A 13,977-nucleotide genomic window follows, 5' to 3' on the forward strand; every position below is an offset into this window, starting at 1 on the left:
ACTAAATATATCAAGGAACAACCAAAGAGTATAGAACGTTACCAGCAGAAACTCTTACAAAATTTTCCAGGGATCAAAAGCAATATTATTATAAGGATGTTTATGGATTTGGTTATGATCCGTCAAATAATGATTACAAAGTGATAAGAATTGTTTGCAACTATGACATTACTTCTAAAGGTTATAAAACAAATTGTCATGTCTCAGAAGTTCATCTTTATTCGTTAAGGGCTAGTACGTGCAGAATGATTGATGTTCCTTATTTCATTCATATCCCATTCCAACACAAAAATAATTTAGTCCGAGGGACATTTTTTAATGGTGCAATTCATTGGTTTGGAAACCGTGTTCTTGCTACAACAGATGAGTTTCCTTGGCGAATAGTTTCTTTTGGTATTGCTAAGGAGGAGTGCAAAGAGATTCCACAGCCTGACTTCAACAAATCATCCTTGGCAAGCATAGATTTGGGGCTGTTGGAAGGATGTTTTTGCATGTACTTAAACTACTACCACTTCAGTAGTGACTATCTTGATATAATCATGATGAAGAAATACGGTGTGAAGGAATCATGGACGAAATTGTTCACCATATATACATTTATGGGACGATCTCCGTCCTACGATCCATTATGCATTACCAACAAAGGAGAACTTCTACTGCAGATGAATCATAAAGCTTTAGTTAAGTACGATCCAAGACATGAGAGGTACATAAATCTTGAGATCTGAGGGTTCTCAAGAACGTAGGCGTTCAAACCGAGACTTACATTAGGAGCCAAGTAATACCAAAACCACCGGTTGTTCCACTGTAACCACCTTGTGGAACTGCATAATAACATTGACTTACCTGTCCAAGAACCCGGTTGTACCGCTTGTCGAAGTTTGATATATTCCAGGTGGTGACGGTATCGAGATACCCACCTGTTGTAATGTTCATGTACGGCGGCGGTGGGGTTGTCGACACCGGTAATTGGAATTGATTTTTCGGGTATATTCCGATGAACATAATAATCGGCATTGATTGAACTCTAGCTAAAGCTTCATCACTATTTTTCTTAAACATAGCTTGCTCTTGATTCGCTATATTTGCCATCTGTATTCTCTGCAACTCTTCATTCGCCTCTGAATCTCATTGGCGAATCTCCGATATTTCAACCGAATCGAGATTGTAGTACTCTTTGGATCTTACCGAACTGGGCCTGAAAAATCTATCCTTGCAGTAAGTTAGGGTTCCTTATTACTACTTAGCTCTCACTTTTCAGGTTTTTAAGAATGGAGATAAGATTTAAAAAAGATATTTTTATCTACATATCTATTTTGGGTTTTTATGTATTTTGGGCTAAGAACAATTGAAATCGCAAAAAAAGAGCGTAGAATTCATTTTTTTTAGGTAAAATCTGATGTGTCAGTCTAAGAGAAAAAAGGGGGCTGACGTGGGTCACTGGGAGCATTCTCAACTACTCAGTATTAAGGGCTAAGAACAATTGAAATCGCAAAAAAAGAGCGTAGAATTCATTTTTTTTAGGTAAAATCTGATGTGTTAGTCTAAGAGAAAAAAGGGGGCTGACGTGGGTCACTGGGAGCATTCTCAACTACTCAGTATTAATGGTCAATATAGCAATATTGTTGAAATAGACGGATCCAATTTCAGGTACCAAGATCTTCTTTCTCCATCAATAAAGGTTAGCAATTACTCGTTCAGACCACTGGAATGGGCTGCAATTTCATGAGCTGCTGGTATATGTCTTGCGACTCCAATCCTGATCTTAATCAGTTGTCCACTGGACCACGGCAGGAACCACAATCTCATCTTTGGCGGTGCAACTGCCATAGGCCCTCTTATTTGTCTCCCTGCCATTTTTTTCAACGTAGCATGGATTTTCCCACCATACATTGCAGCAATTGTGGCCGCAAGTGTAGTCTGTAATGCCTCCCACACTCGTCAATATCATCAACTACTGGGATTGGACCATGATTTCTCTTGTAGAAGAAATCCACAGGAGTCACATATGAGGAAATAAATATAATTGAATTAAGAAATTGAGGAAAACAAAAGCTAGGGGAATTACCTGTCGGGGTCTCTTCAAGAAAAAAAGCGATCAATTTGACTTGGAGTAACAGAACGTTTAGGCATATAGAGTTGGATCGAGCAGTTCAATTCGAACTTCGAAGCCACGGGAATAATCATTGCAACGGTTCAGAAGGCTAGATGATTTTTCCCCTTTTTCTTTTAGAGAGTTTGGGGTTTTCTAGGTGGATAGCGAACAATTGAAAAACCAAAGAAAAAGCAAAAACCGGGCGTTTCGCTTTGTTGTTCTTATAATTTGAAATCAAGGGTTTCTTGAGTTAATACTTTGGAGGAGGGGCAGAGGGAGAAAAGAGAAATAAGGATAATAGAGTATTTCATTTTTTTACTACCGAATTCTTGGAAAAGCTGAGGTGTCCTACTAAGAGAAAAAAGGGGGCTGACGTGTCTTAAAGTTTCATCCCCTTAGTTTCCGAACTTGATATCCAGAGTTTCCATAAGTTAAGTAGTAACTTTATAAAGAAACCAATCAGAAAATAATCAATTATTCAAAAATAAGAAAATGGATAACAGAAGTAGCCAAAGCACATTCATTCACAAGTTACCTTTTCATTTCCTGCCCTGAGAGCTAACTTATCAATAAGATAAGTAGCAACTGCTACTTGCCGCTTCACAACATCTTTGTTCGTGAAATCCTTGGCGTAATTTACTCTTATATTTTCAATGTATTCCTGCACAGATATCGATTAATGTACAGTTATTACCACATATGCACACAAACAGTACTCAAGAACAAACATAAAAAACAATACATGGAAATGAGTTGAGAATTTACTTTCAGCAGCCTAGCCTTCTCATATTTTTCCTTGTCACTTTGGCCTTTTAATGAACTGCTAGCTGCCAAGAATACATACTTGAATTCTTTTGGATTGACAGGGTCATTCCAAAATGCTAACCATGTAACGGTATTGTCATGCTTTACTTCTTTCCACCTGCAAGGCACCCCAAATAAATTAACCCTTGGAAGGATAACAGAGTAAATCCTCATTCACACCTCAAAACACAAAATAAGTGCAATCTTAATGCAATTGGATTCAAGAACCTTTCACCAGGTATTGAGCACTACGGAACTGGAGCACCTTTTCCTATATTGATGGTAATATCTCTTGGATGAATGCGCTTTTTCAGTTTTCCTATCTGAAAGCATAAAAACTAATAAGACTACATATAATAACCTCTATGATAAAAATAAACTTTATTAATAGCCATTCTAAGCTTTTAATCGCATGCTTTTCTAAAAATCAATCATTTTATAAACAACAAAGTATATAACCTTGGGATGCTCTCCACGGCCACGGAACAGTCCCGGTGGTTCAACTCTAAAGTTTCCAACCTGAGATTGAGAATGTCACATCCATTAAAAAAAATGTAATCCTTGAATAAATTAGCATGTACCTAAAATTACATATGCATATAAAAAAAACGTTTTCAGCGGAAAAACTAAACACCACCCCCACCCTTTTTTTTTGGTAAAATGCAAGTACTCTAGGTGCATGTATGCTATTACAAACGAAAACCATAATCAGCCGCTCATGGCCATCCATAATGGGGACTATGTACTATGCAACAAAGCACAACCCCTAAACAACACCAACTCTAGAGAATTGTGTATGCTTTTTATCATTCTACGTTCCCAATTTCCCCAAACCACGACTTCGATATACACCATCATCTTAATTCTTTCTAATCAGAGTTTATATATGACTCAAACTGAGACCTATTTTATTAGAAAGAATTAAGTGCAATTACCAGCATAAAATTCATGTTACATTTAAATAAATATCTAAGAGCTTATATACGTCAAAGTCAAAGGTAACCTTCTCTTTGACACCGTCAACAATAGCCCACATATACTTCTCTTCTTGCTTCATCTTTTCTTCTTTCATGAGCTTTTTCTCCTGCAAAAGTCATGAATGTTAGTCAAATCAAAACAACATTGAACAATAAGCTAAGATCCATATACAACTGTTTCTTTATGTAACAAAGAATCACACTAACATACTTACTACTCATTTGTTTTTTCTTCTCCTCATTTTGATGCCATTCATAGATTGGGGTGAAATCACAAAGTTCAAATTTCTTTATAATATGATTCTTCCCTATTACTGTTCTCCAATCAGTCATGAAATTCTTTAAAATTTTATCTGGATCTTTACTTCTTGGAATGGGGAAATCTCTAAGAAAATGGATCAAAACTATATATCTACCGGTAAAGAGAAGGGAAAGAACTTAAAGGAAATATCCGGTCAATCTACCGAAAGAGAGAAAGATAGGGGCCAAGCCGCCAAGGGCATCGAAGCAGGTGGAAAAGCCTGCCAAAAATACATCTTTAAACAGCTAGGATTTAGTTACCTTCTGATTATGTTATATATATATATATATATATATATATATGATTGGTTAAGATATTAAAATAGGTTTATACAGAGCTTCTTTATAGCTTACACTACTTACTTTTGCGGTATTAAAGACTACATTCTCACAATCGGGAAAGATCTTGATTGACCAAGGAAGCAAGTTATAGTGCTTGTTACTGAACACAACTTTGGCAGCAGACTTGGAATTGTAGTTCGCGAGAAAGGCTGCACAACCTCCGGAGTTGGAAGAGAATACACTTTCCTGAAATATATATATGATTGATTAAGGCAACTGAGTTACCAAGATAGAACAGGTGGAAAACTTCGTGATATTAGAAAAATTGTTACCTGTTGGAAGCTTCCTAAAGAAGTAGTAACGGGGTCGACAAAAATTAAAGCACCCTCACAGAGCTTAATAGCCCATATGAAGATTTTTCAGATGCCCAAATTTAGGTTGCCTTACCAAACCTGCAAGTCGTGAAGTTTAAAGCAATCAAAACCAAAAAAATTCATGAGCAACCAATCCATGCAGACTTCTCGGAAGAATCTTATCTCACCATATTCATCTATGGGAGCATCATAATCATAACTGGTGGTAACAAAAGGACCTCCGGAAGTTCATCCGAACACTCCAATATCCTGCTTAAATTGCTATTTCAAGCCAATAGAGGTAGAAATCTGAATACAAAACCCATTCTCCAAATCATTCTCAAAGTGTCTTGAAACGTAAAATTGAACCGATGCCCACACCATAATGCAATTAAAACAAAAACGAAAAACAATGAAAAAAAATAGAAAGACGAAAAAGAAACGGACTAAATCCCGATCCTTACCAACCGACAAAGCTATTTGTATGAAACACGGATGGATAATACAACTTAGAATTCTTCTTTACGTTTCCAATCACCGTGACTCTTGGCTCTTCGGATCATAAAGGAAATACTTTTCTTTATGGCGTCCCTAGAATTTTCACGAGGTTTAGCAAGTCATGATCATGGATATCGCTCATGGAAACAAAAAGATGTTTAAATTAAAATTTTGCATGAAGCTATCAAAAGAATTGAAAAAAGGGTATAGAAAGAGGTTTTTAACTTGAAAAGTCATGTGGTCTCTCCATTGAAGCGACTCTTAAAGTCGCTAAAAAGTTCACTTTGAGAGCACAACTAATCCCGACTTCGGTTTTGAAGCTCTTCCAAAATATGAATTTACCAATACTCAAATCACATTTATGATCACTAAATTCCCCTGTGGTTCTCGTTGTCCAATCCGGACCAAACCCTTGAACCCAAAATTCAATATCTCAAACAGGTTGGTTTTTCGACAGCGACATATGCCAATTCCTTACAAAATGTTTGTAACATTTTACATTCCAGTTTAGAATACACAATCATCCCGTTTCCAACCTGCTCAAGACGCTCTTGCCAAGAGAAGAGAATGTTGTTTCAAAGAATAAGCAAAGTGGGTAGTGTTGCCTTTCTTCGTTTGGATCCTCGAATCATTTGGAGCCCAAAGTTCAGATTTTACATGATCTTGGTGTACCAGATTCTAGTATCTCCAAACTACTCTTGATTGGACATCGAGCATGTGGGCAAGAAAATGATAATTTTAGTGACGCGGTCAAAGAAGTTCTTGAAATAGGTTAATGTTTGTCTATGCTGTTCGTGATGTGTCAAGTGTGTGTAAGGCTAAGCGAGAAGTGAAAATGGGAATTTTTAGAAGTTTTGGCCGGTCGGATGAGGAAATTCGCTTTGGCGATTAGACAGCAACCTAAGTGCATAGCTATTTCAGAGGAAAAGCTTAGGATTGGATTAGATTTTTTCATGAACGGAAAGAATTGGGAGGCTGAACGTCTTGCCAAAAACTCAACCGTACTTCCAAGCTATCTGGTCATGTTCACATTAGCGGGTTGAAGAACTCAGCATTGGCAGTTCTTGCCGGAACGTCCAATTCGATGATATAAAAATTCCAGGTTTTAAGAATGAGATAAGATTTAAGAAGAATGGAGATAAGATTTAAGAACGAGGTTTTTATCTACTTATCTATTTTGGGTTTTTATCTATTTTGGACTAGGAACAATTGAAATTGCCAAAAAAAAAAAGCGTAGAATTCATTTTTTTTAGGTAAAATCTGATGTGTCAGTCTGAGAGAAAAAAAGGGGGCTGACGTGGGTCACTGGGAGCATTCTCAACTACTCAGTATTAATGGTCTTAGATATGAGTTCATGTGCTCAGCACATTGAGGGTATTATGGACAATATGAAAATCCAAACATATTGAAATAGTTTGACCGTAGTCAATTTGGTCAACTGATGGTCAACTAACAGAAGTGGTATTATTTTCTAATTTTTTTGAAAAGTGGTACTATTTCCTAATATCGGTCTAAAAAGTGTTACCAAAGTCTAAACAATCCATTTAGGGGTGATCTCGAATCGGACAATGGGTTTTCGGAAAATTTTCCAATTTTTTCGGATGGCAATATCTTTTCCAAATCCGATCAAATTATCTTTTGGATGACAATTTCTTTTCCAAATTCGGAAAGTTCAGAAAATTGAAAAAAATTCAGAAATTTCATAATCGTCAAAATTCATAAGTAAATCGGAAATTTGAATTATATAATCGGATTCTCTTTTAAGATAACAATTTTTTATTTAGTTAATATATTTATTTAGCAATCATTTTGAAATGTATTAATACAATAAACAACTTAGACCTTTTAACACGTTCATTCAACAAGTTTTTTCTTCATATTAATATATTAATTAAGTAAATAGGAATATGGGAGAAAAATAGACATGTACTAGAATGACAATATTAATTTCTTGAAGTTGTGAGAGAAATAATATTCTACTTCTCTATGATTTTTATTTGGTTTGTAAACTATCTGTAGTTTTAATTTATTAACTATATGAAATAGACAACTATATGTTAAAAATTCAGAAATTAATCGAAAATCGGATCGGATCAGATTTTGAAAACACATCTAATTCCGATCCAATTATTTTTTGGAAAAATTGGATAATGAAATTTTGGATAACGGAACACAGATATCATTGCCAAAATCGAAAAATATATCTGATCGGAATTTAGAAAAATCGGGTTTTGGAAAAAAAAAAAGCAGCCCTAACATTATATTATTGGTGTCAAATTTACTCATGAAATTTGCCATTTATTTAGAAATTCAAGCACTAACAGTTAATTTTTATGATGCAGCCAATTTTAAAGGGAAACGGAAAACCAGAGTATTTGACCCATGGGCCACATTGGCGTGTTGTGTACTTCTGTCATTCACATTCTCGAAGTTCTTGCTTGGACTCTTGAATAAGGGGTTCGGTCTGTATTGTTGTTAGAAATGAAACTGGAGGATCTCTCTGGAATGTTTGATCAATCAATTGAAAAGCGAACTCTTTATGCTGCCTTGTACTGTTTTTCAAGTCATACTATCATAGTCGCATCATTTTCTGTCGATTTAGTTATGCAAAGTTAAGGTTGTGACTTCTAAGTATAAGCTATAATAATCACTAATTTGCATGTAGATGTCCGATTAGGAAAAATCGAATCTTAGAGCATCTCTAGGTGGTGGTAGTATACTCTTCAAATTTGAAGAAAAATTTTAGAGAATCTGGTCACAAATTTCGACCAACTCTAGGTGGTCGCAAATATCAACCACAAAATTGATTGTAGAACCCACCACGTGCGCCATTAGTAATGTTGCGCGCCATTGGTACTGTCGCGCGCCAGTATTAATGTCGCTTGCTATGCCTATTTAAATATTGTCGCGATAGTAGGACTTTAGTCATTTCACACCTTTTTTTTCAACCTAATTTCTCTAGTTCTAACAAAAAAAATGGATTCCGACGACGAATAATACGTCTATAATAACCAAACAAGATGGAGTGGTGACGGCGAGAAAGATGAAAACATTGGTAATAGTGCACTAGTTTGGAGCAATCCCATGGGTGATCTAGATGATGAACCAAGCACTTATGGAGTTGGAAATCAGGGAGCTGAGCCTGACGATCCTTTGCTACTTCAGTATTAGTAAGTCGATTTTGAATTTCCTGCTGAGGCTATGGATTTCAGCTATTTTAGACCGGTGTCTATGAGGTTTCATGATAGGCATGTCTAAAGAGTTGTTCTTGAACAACAAGAATGTATTTTAGTTTCATATATTAGTAGTAGTAGTAGTTAAATACGTATATTTTTATTTTTATTTTTTTAATTTTAGTTTCATTTTGTGTACATCAGAGATGTGTTATGTATCGGGTTCGATGCACTCCACGTGCGCTTAAGACGTGGTGGGATGATACTAAAAAAATTGGTGCACTTGACCATATTAGAGATGCAATTCTAGCAACTCCCTTTGGTCATCTAGTTGACATACCTTACAATAAGATTGATATTTAGGGAGTTAGCAATGGTTTAGTTGAGAAATGGTGGGATAGTACACATAGTTTTCACTTCCCTTAGGGAAAGTTGGGCTTCACTCCACTAGATTTTTGTATGATATTTGGTTTGACTATAAGATTAGGTCAGCCGTTGAGATGTAACACTGAATTCCAGAGTTGTGCCCAAATGATGGCTTTCTTCCCTTGTCTGACCGAGGAGTCATATGACAGTGCTGGTGTTAGGATTTCTAGTATCAAGGCTGCATACATTACACCGTTGACTAATGATGATGGGTTGCAGTTTTTAATAAATTATTTGTCACTTGATTCTGATGATGGTCAAACACATGTTGATGAGTATGTAAGAGCTTTCTGTATGTATTTGATGGGCATCTTGTTTCTTCTTTCTGGCCATTCCACGATTAACTTGGGATATCTAACCAACTTTGAGCACTTGCATGAGTTGGGCGGTATTGATTTTGGTGGAGCCATATACTGTAATTTATTGCGTTATTTAGGTAAGGCTTCTTGGCAGACTGGTGTTGTTAGTAGTCCCCAGATGGGAGGGTTTGTCATTCTCTTAGAGGTATGGTTTTATGAGTATTTCCGTGCTGCAAATCATATGCTCACAGAGTACACCGATGAGAGGCCTAGGCTCAGGGCTTGGCACGGACCTTGTCGAGCTCGTCTGACCAATGAGATCAGTCATAACATAACTTCTGTCCGAACCCAGATCGAGCTTAGCGCACAAGCTTCTATTGTTTGGAGGCCTTGGCGAACATTTGTGCACATCGACACGAATGACTGTAGATATGCATTGTTCATTTCTCATAGGAGGATGGTATTCACTTGTGGGAGTGATATGGAGTGGTATTTAGGGGATAGATGTTACAGACAGCTCACACCATGCTTTGGTATCCCCCCTGATCCGCCTACCCATGTATCAGAGGCTAAGGACATGACCTTACAGTAAGTCATCGAGAGAAACGTGCATTGGAGTTGGCTAGTAGCTTCTGACCTAATTACATTGCAGACTTATGAGTAGTATTACCGTTATTGGTTTAAAGTATCTATTAGTTATTTGCTCCCAGTTGTGGGTCGTACAGGCAACATTCATACGGTTAACAGAATGGGTGTCAGACGTGAATTTTAGATTAGCCAGCCATCACAACCGACGTTTCAGCATGGACCTGTACACACATTTGTTCCAGCGCCATATCCCCCTCAGCCAGAGTGGCCTTAGATTTTCAGTTTGAGTGATCCAAGTGGCCAGATGATTTACCATCCCATTTCTTCTATTGATGACACTCGCGTCATATAGTTAGAGCCTGACCTTGGACATCTACCTCTGGTAATTATTTTTATTGGTTTTGGTTTATTATGAAAATGTCATAAATTATTAACGAATAATTATTTCAGGATGAGCTACGCATGAGATATGAGACATGCCTTCATGTAAATGATGGCTTGCGCTCCTCGGTATTCGCCTACAGTGTTGAGAGAGAGAGAGACTTCTTTCCCAAGCTCATGTGGATTATGACGATTTACAACGCCAGGTTGATGAGTTATAGGCTCATATTCATCGCACAAGGGTGAGTTCATCACATGGACAGACGAAGAGTTTAGCAGAAGGACAGTCGAGGAGGAGTTCACGACAGAGGAGGCATATGTAGGAAGTGAGGACTTGACATGATGATTTATAATATTAAGTTTGTTGTAGGACGATTATTATTATGTTGTGTGATTTAGAATTGTTCATTTGATCATTTTGATAAGTTCTAATTTACTTCATTTGATCAATTTGATTTAGCAAATGAATTGCAATTTTTATTAATAGAACAACAACTAATACATGATTGCAAAAGCATAAAATAAAAAAAAAAAAAAAAATAAAAAACAACTATTATATATCACCTTTATTACATACTACTAAAGTTACTCTAGTTATCAAGGCAGTCATCATTTTCTTCATCATTATTGGCTCCTTCATCATCGGAAGCTTCATTTGTAATATTTGAAACATTTTTTTTCCCCATTTCATATTTAGCTATAATTGCTTCTTGTTTTAGCTCTAAAACCCTTCGCAAACGAGGATTAACTTTGTCGAGTGACATTGCCAACAACCTAGTCTCATTTTCCTCCTCTCTAACACGGAGTTTTTCTTGCTTCAAAAATAACTTTTTTTTGTCTTCTCTTGCTTCAATTTCATCATAGTTTGAAATTGCCCATTTAGAATCTCTTCTCTATTTCTTTAACTTTCTTTAAAAGCTTGAATAAATTCATCCATATTTTTAGCAGTGGATGTAACATTACCCTCGACAGTAGAAGCAATTTTCTTGTTCTTCTCAATTTCTTTGCTCTGCTTCCTACCAACCGATCTCTCCAAAAAACCTTCGGTACTGCTAGGATTGTATTTCGAGTACAGTGAAGGTGAAGGTGAAGGTGAAGGGTTAGAGTGAGGCGTTGAAGGGGTTGAGGGTGAAGAATCGAAGCCTTCAAGATCTCCGGATCTTGCTTTCTTCTTTGGTTTTGGAGCAAGTATTTCATTGCGTAACTGAGTTCTTTGCCACTTTGGCGTATTTTTTACTAGATTATAACAATCTAGCCATATCCATGGTTTCCCAGTAGTAGCATCATAAGTTGATGCCGCGTCTGTAAGCTACGTTATTTAAAAAAAAAATCAATATCAAGTAGGATATAAACGAACTATAAATTAAACGAACTATAAACGAATCTTAGAATGTCTTCACGTCTCCACCCGCTTGGAGGTTCTTTTTCAAGCTTTTTTAGTATAGCATGATATTTGTTGAAGAACGATAAAAGAATCACCCAACGTTGTGAGACTCCCCTCCGCTTACGGTTGCGGTCAAAACCTTGAATTTCATTCATCCTAGCCATAATTCGTTCCCAACAAACTTGTTTCGATTGATCATTCCCTACTATAGGATCTTCTCCAATCTCAATCCACACTCTAATAAGAGCAATATTTTCTTCATTTGTCCAACTTGGACCCCTGCCTTGTTTTGGTTGTGACATTGAGAGTGTTGTGTGTGAAATGGTTGAGTTGTTTGATAAAAATGTTTGAGTTGAGTATATGTAAAATGAAGAAGGAGATGAGTGTAGATATATGGATGTAGAATTCCAACCGTTTTTTTCCTGTTGGAGCACGCGACATTGGCAATGGCGGCGACAGTAGTAGTGGCGCGTAACAGTACCACTAGCGCGTGGTATTGGTCAAATTAAAGTAAAAAAAAAAAATTGGGGCGACATTTGCAATATTGCTCCGCATCTACATCCAAATTGCCGCATTTGCAAACAAGAATGTGAACAAGCAGGTGATGCGACCGGATTTGAGGGCACCTAGAGATGGAATTCCGAGAAATTTTGAAGTTTTTCTTTAAATTTGAAGAATTTGACAGGTTATACTACCACCTAGAGATGCTCTTAGAATACTTTTATACTTAATCCTAGTGTATCTTTATTTATGAATTATGAAATTAAGAATGGTCTCACTCTCATACTTACAGTCCAAAGAACCACTATTGTCGGAAAAAAAAAACAATCCGAAGAACCTTTATTCAAATCCAAAAACAGTCCTAACGCTGCGGGAGGCTTAGCAACCAGTTAGCGCGCAAATGCTAAAATGTCTTGTGCAGATTCATGCCATTATTGTCATAACTTTTAATCCACAAGTTATCTTTACCAGTGTTATTAGACCCGGCCTGGCCCTGTGATAACAATGATTTTACGTATTCTAACTATCTATGCGTAAACACAAATAATCAAATTACGTAAATACGTGTTTATATCAATATTCTTACTCTCAATAATGAAGTAATATTAGAGAGTTAGGATTCGTTCCACTCTTAAACCCTCAAGACTTAAATTGAATTCAACTAATCAAACCCAAAAGGAACAATAGTGAGAGTAATGATTTGATGTGAATTTTCTATTCTACCATTCCCAACAATTGAATCTAAACAAGACATAATATAAAGATTTGAACTTTATTTGTTTAAACTCAATTTGAAACTACTCATGCAATAATTGAATTAAACTAATAATGACAAATAAGTAAATCTAAGGATTTAAGCTAATAAATAAATGAAAATGAAACTAGATTATGGAGAACTAATTAACTTTATTTATCTAATAGAACAATAAGAACAAGATATGATTGAATGAATAACAACTATTTTATTTATCTAATGAATGATATTCAATGATTTAAATAACTAAGCTAAAACAAAGAATGAAACTAATTAATGGAATGAAAACTAAGTAATTAACTAATCTAGATCTAACTTTTTCTAACCCTAAACTCCATTAACATTAGCTTCCTAACCTAACTACTTTTGCTACCTAACCTAATTGCCATTAACAAAGAGTCAAGCTTTTGTTTTATACTTCCAGATCCAAAATCGTGCATGGGCTTGGAGCCATGTTTTGGGCGGAAAATCGGACCCCAAAACCCAATTTCTTTAGTCCAAAATGGGCTCTTCAGCTGCAGTTGGCTTCGATAGATGTTTCGTCCACTTCTGCTCCTCTGATTGGGCCAAGGCTTAGACCATTGGAAAGCTCTTTTCGAGCCGGTCGTTTTGACATAAGCTACTCCCAATTCCGAGATCTAAGTCCAAAGATACACGCGCCGGAAGTTCTGGCGACTTGTGCACTCTTTTACGCCCGTGTTGACTTTTTAGCTTTTGACCGGGCTTTACAAAGGCTTTGTCTCCTTGAATCTTGGCCTTTATTCACAGAACTCCTTAGCAACCGACCTTTGCTCCTTTATCTCGCTAAAGTGGCACATTTTTGCACATAATAGACTTTGAAGCTGAAATGCATAAAAACACGTGTCGGTATTAACTCTTAATTATTACTCACATAATTGGTCTAAAAAGTATGATTGTTAAGGGGTTAAAACTACAGTTTTGGGCTCTTATCAAACCACCCCAAACAGCATTTTGCTTGTCCTCAAGCAAAGATGAGAAATTAGAATAAGTGACCAAAAATGGAGTTCTATCTACTCGTTTATTTGAGTCGCGATTGCATTGACCATATCTGACAAGGCCTTAAACCACTAGGAATTCCCTAGTGGGCGAAGTTATAACCTCGTGAGAGTTTTCCGATGAAGGTACTCACAAACTTCATCTA

General features: G+C 36.5%; 2 long non-coding RNA genes across 2 annotated transcripts; both read right to left on the reverse strand.

The window, feature by feature from the left end:
* Positions 1 to 2,606: 2,606 nt before the first annotated feature.
* LOC147504905 (uncharacterized) lies at positions 2,607 to 4,032 on the reverse strand. Its single transcript, XR_015220485.1, has 5 exons — positions 3,903 to 4,032; positions 3,359 to 3,418; positions 3,128 to 3,222; positions 2,861 to 3,017; positions 2,607 to 2,756 (listed from the first exon to the last, which is right to left on the reverse strand). It is a non-coding gene; the product is annotated as an uncharacterized LOC147504905 (long non-coding RNA).
* A 348-nt stretch (positions 4,033 to 4,380) lies between these two features.
* Positions 4,381 to 5,131, reverse strand: LOC147504906 (uncharacterized). The gene is made up of 3 exons (XR_015220486.1): positions 5,000 to 5,131; positions 4,791 to 4,910; positions 4,381 to 4,704 (listed from the first exon to the last, which is right to left on the reverse strand). It is a non-coding gene; the product is annotated as an uncharacterized LOC147504906 (long non-coding RNA).
* Positions 5,132 to 13,977: the final 8,846 nt, after the last annotated feature.

The sequence above is a fragment of the Coptis chinensis genome, chromosome 4 (assembly GCF_015680905.1).
Source record: "Coptis chinensis isolate HL-2020 chromosome 4, ASM1568090v1, whole genome shotgun sequence".
Classification (NCBI taxonomy): domain Eukaryota; kingdom Viridiplantae; phylum Streptophyta; class Magnoliopsida; order Ranunculales; family Ranunculaceae; genus Coptis; species Coptis chinensis.